General features: G+C 49.3%; 1 pseudogene; it reads left to right on the forward strand.

Moving 5' to 3' along the window:
• Window positions 1-5,369, forward strand: part of LOC148500760 (NACHT, LRR and PYD domains-containing protein 12-like) — a 40,143-nt pseudogene extending 34,774 nt beyond the window's left edge.
• Window positions 5,370-6,000: the final 631 nt, after the last annotated feature.

A 6,000-nucleotide genomic window follows, 5' to 3' on the forward strand; every position in this document is an offset into this window, starting at 1 on the left:
CCGATTTCAGCGGGACAGTAATGTCCCGCTGTTCCACCGGTGGGCCGAAGTGGCCTGCGGGTGTTCAAATCGGGGGGTTGGGGACCCCCTCTGCCGCAGCTGTGCGGCGGTGCCGGGACCCCGGAGTCTGAAAGGACTCTGCACGCATGCGCATGGGATCCATTCAGTGCCGTGAGAGGGTTGGGGGAAGCTCAGCTAGTGAGGCTCCCCCCAGCCTGACGTTATTTGGAGACGTACCATGCAGGCACGCCCCTCAGATAACGTCACGTAAGAAGGCGTGGCCTATGGTATTTAGGCCATGCCTCCAATTTCGGCCGCGCGCGATAAGGAGCTCAGGCCACTCGGCTGGCACAGGGCGTTATTAGCCCTGGAGCCGGCACTGCTTATATGTATATAAAGCCTGCAATGATTATGTATCATTCTGTATTACAATTGACTCAAAATATCTGCAATATCTATTAAGCCTATAACTCACCCTGCAAGCTGCACAGTTTAACCGCTGCAATACTGTAACCCTAGCTGTGCCTACAATCAGGGACATAACTAGAACTTTGTGGGCCCCATAGCTACATTTTTAAAGGTCCCCCATTCAACCGGGAGGTGAAAAAAAATATGCCCCCACATGAAAGGGGAAATAACATTTTTAATCTTGAGAGGACTGAAATATTGCCCTAAAATATTTGAGTGCCAAAGCTCATATAAGCACGTGCTGAGCCCTGATTGGATCTGCTCAGCATTTATTCCTAGGAGGGCTTGGAAGCCGGCTCTGCACACACACACATACAGCAGTCAGCCATTGTCATACACACACATATAGCAGTCACCCATCGTTACACACACACACATATAGCAGTCAGCCATTGTCATACACACACATACACACACACATACAGCAGTCAGCCATTGTCATACACACACATATAGCAGTCACCCATTGTCACACACACACACACACACACACACACGCACAGCAGTCAGCCATTGCAGGGCCGAAACTAGGATATCCGTCACCCGGTGCAAGGCAGCAATTTTGCGCCCCCTCCCTTCCTGTACCTGGATTTTGTCCTTGCTCCTCCATAAGGCAGTGCACTACTCAGACGTCCCTGGTAATAGTGACTTACATTATTCCACACACGATAATGCCCATTACACATTATTCCACACAATGTAATGCCTATTCCCAAAGTGCTACTTACATGTTTGCCCAACACCATTTTATATCCCACAATAAGGCTTCTAAGTACTTTAAAATTACCTGCTCGTTGCAAGGGGGTTTATGCTCATTGCCAGGGGTTACATGCTTGTTGCCATGGGGGTTTCATGCGCGTTGCCAGGGGGTTTTATGCTCATTGCCATGGGGTTTTATGCACGTTGCCATGGGGTTTTATGCTCGTTGCCATGGGGTTTTATGCTCGTTGCCATGGGGTTTTATGCTCGTTGCCGTGGGGTTTTATGCTCATTTCCAGGGGGGTTTATGCTCGTTTCCAGGGGGTTTATGCTCGTTGCCAGGGGATTTCACGGGAGAAGATGCAGCTTTCAGCATCTTCTCCCGGCAGCGCCAGCGTTCCCTGCACTTCCGGGAATGCTGTGTGCATTGCGCTCTGCTAACAGACACTAGAGGTCCAGTAGGACTTTTAGCATCTGTCTCTTCCTTGGCGGCGGCCATTTTTGGATGGCCGTTTTCAGTAGAGTCCATGCGGACGGCTAGTCCTCATGGAATCTGCTGAAAACGACCACCCAAAAATGGCCGCCGCCAAGGAGGAGACAGACACTAGAGGTCCAGTAAGGACCTCTAGGATTTGACTCCTCTTTGGCGGCGGCCATTTTCGGATGGCCGCCGGATGGCTGAGTCAGCTTTTTTCACCCCCCCGCAATCCCCACCCGGTGCACATGCACCTCTAGCCCCCCCCCTAGTTGCGCCCCTGGCCATTGTCATACACACACAACACACACACACAGCAGTCAGCCATTGTCATACACACATATAGCAGTCACCCATTGTCACACACACACACACAGCAGTCAGCCATTGTCACACACACACATACACACAGCAGTCCGCCATTGTCATACACACACATATAGCAGTCACCCATTGTCTCACACACATACACACACACACACACACACAGCAGTCAGCCATTGTCATACACACACATATAGCAGTCACCCATTGTCACACACACACACACACACACACACACACACACACACACCAGTCAGCCATTATCATACACACACATATAGCAGTCACCCATTGTTACACACACACACACACACACACACACACACACACACACACACACACACACACACACACACACACACACACACATATAGCAGTCACCCATTGTTACACACACACACATATATAGCAGTCACCCATTGTCATACACACACATATAGCAGTCACCCATTGTCACACATACATCAGTCAGCCATTGTCTCACACACAATGCACCTACCCCAGTGCTCTCCCCTAGCATGCTTTGTGCAGCTGGCTGTGATGGGCCCTGTTCACTTCTCTCTCCAACTTGGTTCAGCCTGGCACTGACGCTCTGTCTGTCTCCCAGTCAAGAGATACAGAGCAGAAGTAAAGGAGAGGAGCAGAGGTGAAGTCAAAGGGCTGAGCATAGCCTCATGGGATTTGTAGTTTATCTTTAACTGCTCAGAGTCTGAGCAGTAAAAGATAAACTACAAATCCCATGTGCCACTCTACTTCTTGCCGGGTACCTTGTACAGTTGACGAGTCCATGTGTAACTGGGTAAAAGGGGAGCGGCGGACCCTGGAGGCTGCCCGCGCCCCATAGCAGCCGCACCCTCGCTAGTTTTGCCACTGCCAACAATGGATGCATTCTGTAATCCACTATATCTATACAAACCCTGCTTCACAATATGGGCCTGGTTTAGATGTGGATGGTATGCACAGCCACAAGGAAGTGGCTGTGCATACCATCCAGCAAATGTTGAAATACTGCAAGAGGCGTCTATAGGAAGCAGAAGCCTCCTGACAGCAATTGCGATACGAGTACAGCATCTGTAGACGCTGCTTCGGACCACCATCGGTAGCGATGGCGGAAGCACTGGCCAGTCTGATTAAGCTCCACTGACGCAGACATTGGCCTCCACACGCCCCATATCTGGGAATGAAGTCCAGACACACCCCTGCTCTGCCCGCCTCCACGCCCCCTCCCTACCAAACACCTTGGAGGATCTGCGAGATCGCAGGACCCGTTCTGCACATACGCACAACACAGAGACTTAACTAGACTATTTGGTGCCGTGTGCCAGAGAGAGCATTGGCGTCCCCCCCACCCATTTTTTAAATAGGGACATAAGACAGAGCACCAAAAAAAGGGCCATGACCTCATGGGGAAGGGCCAGGGAAGAGACAGGGGAGGCCAGGAGATGCTGGGGATAAAAGAAGAGGAAGCTACAAGTGAGAATGATAATAAACAGAAAAATTGACAGGCCCAAACAGCGCCACCTGCCTTGCGGTGCTCTGTGCCATGGCACAGGTCGCACTACCCTAGTTACGGCTCTGGCACAACAGGTCCTGTGCATGCGCAGACCCCTAACAATCGGATTAGTACGTAAACCATGGGGCCTGATTTACTACCTACACAAATTTTACCAGAGAGGGATCCAGAAGATCCCTCTCGATCCTCCCCCAATGACGTTTTGCTCTTGCTGATGGTTGTACTTTCATATTGGGTGCTGGGTTCCCGAACCAGGAAGAAGGGTGATAGCTTGAGTGACCTACCACTCTGCTATCATCTCTTTGCTGGAATGGGCTCTCATCGGAACCCGTCTCCCGGTGAGAGATTATTGCTAAATTAAGATATTTTCATGCTGCAAATTTAGGCAACAACATTTTAATCACATCTGCACTGAAAATGCAGCTTATGATAAATAGGGACCATCATGTGCTAAAGGGTCCACCTCTCTGTAAAGTACATTTGGTGCAGCCCATGCTAAGTTTTCATCTGCTCTTTATTGAATACCTGTTTTTGTCATCTCTAGGGTGACCGTTGGTTTTCGTGATGTGGAGCTGAAGAAGAAACTGAAGAAGCCCGAGTGCATTTCCAGTTGAAAAGGTGACTTGTCTAACTTTAGCTCGAAATACAAATGCATTTTACCCTAGTATATGGTGGGGTTTGGTCTACATCTGGGTGCAGCAAAATATATCTGCTCCCTTTTCTAATTAGAAATCCCACGAGGAGCCTTCCCCTGGGGACACCGGTTACCCTGATTATTGAACCACATATCTTCCACTAGATTTAGTGACCTTCTCTTTCTGTACACTATGCAGAAGGTTTGTGCGAGAAGGTTGTGATGGTGGCACCCGACGACCGTGCTTCTGTCCAATCTGGTGGTGCCTTTAGATTCAACAGCATGCTGCCCAATGCCCATTGTCCACTGTCTCTATTCGGGTAATACTGGGGTCCACTGGAAGGAGACCATGAACAGCAGATAGGATTGTGCACTATAATAGCAAGGAAGGTCCAAGTATTATCGAACTTCATTCTTGAATAGCCATTTAGGTATCATGGTACTAGTGATAGGCTACTTATGAGTTTATACAGGGTTCTGAATGGTTGATGAATACTATAGTTGCAACCAAAGAGCCACAAGGATGTCTCATTTGGGGTAGAGAGGTAGATTTACCAACCCATTGTTTGCCAAAGCCACCAATGATTGGCCACTGAGACCAATGAATTTGATACGGCAACTGAAATAAACCCTAAACCAGCCGGTTTCGATCCATCGTTCAAAGCCGCCGTTCATCAGTGGCTCTGACCAACCGGGTTGGAAGATTTACCCCTTTGTCTGTCTGTGGGCACTAGATAAATTATTACACTTATTGTGGCTGATGCAGAGTGAGCAGTATGACCGTTTGCACTGAGCATGCTCAGAGAGCAAATGCACACACATATGCGGCTATGCAGACCCGCGTGCATTTAGCACATATCAAACCGTTCCACCGGAGAAGTGTAAAGGGGTAAAGAAGGAAAAACTCAGCAAGGGCGTGCTCACTCGTTCATGTGCACCAACAATTGTGAGCATTTAAGGCTGCTGGCGTTTGCACCCTGAGGTGCGTACAGCTCTGTATATGTACGGAAATGCTCTATTTTTGGTCGCTTTGCTACCAGCTCTGTATCGCCCCTTCTCAATCTGTTTTATATGAATATTAGCCCAATAATGATTTCACCCCATGTACTGATTTCCTGTGTCTCTTCCCATCTCCGATTTCTTCCCGTTCTACAGGGTGAGCAATGTGCGCTGAATATGGGCCTGATACACAGGTGGACGCAGAACCGCCCGTAGCTACGTTTATTGGTGGTCGTCCATCTGCAACTTTCTGCAAATGTCGCTACAGAGCCATCCGTGCGTCCGAATGTGCAAGGACTGAGTTGCCCACTGTTAGCATCCGTGCACGCAGTAATACCGATGTGTGCGTCCTACTGTGTTACTATTTTCACACGCCCGCGACACTCCCACAACACGCACATGACAGACCATTTCCGCGTGTGCGCTAAGACACCTTCCAGTCAGCGCCAAGGAACGCCCACTAAGTTTTCAATGCACTTCTCCCTGCTTGCACCTGAAATTAGAATTTGCGACCCATGGACACAAACGGGATGGACACAAGAGCTGCACTACGTCTGATAACGGCAGTGCTCTACACCGCTGAATCAGGGTCAATGTGAACTGGCCCCTGAGACCCTACTACCGACCAAAGGCTGGAAGATCATCGATATTAAGATCATCTACTAATAAGAAAACACCAGTGTCATTACAGGGCCAAAACTAGGATTTTTGTCACCCGGGGCAAGACAGTAAATTGGCGCTGCCCCTGGTAATTCCTCCATAGTAATGCCCCCTTCAGCAGTGCACCTATAGTAGTGCCCATATAGTAATGCCCCTGTAGTAGTGCCCATATAGTAATGCCCCTGTAGTAGTGCCCATATAGGTAATGCCCCTGTAGTGCCCATATAG

Source organism: Taudactylus pleione, unplaced genomic scaffold, assembly GCF_031769625.1.
Source record: "Taudactylus pleione unplaced genomic scaffold, aTauple2 ptg000547l, whole genome shotgun sequence".
NCBI lineage: Eukaryota > Metazoa > Chordata > Amphibia > Anura > Myobatrachidae > Taudactylus > Taudactylus pleione.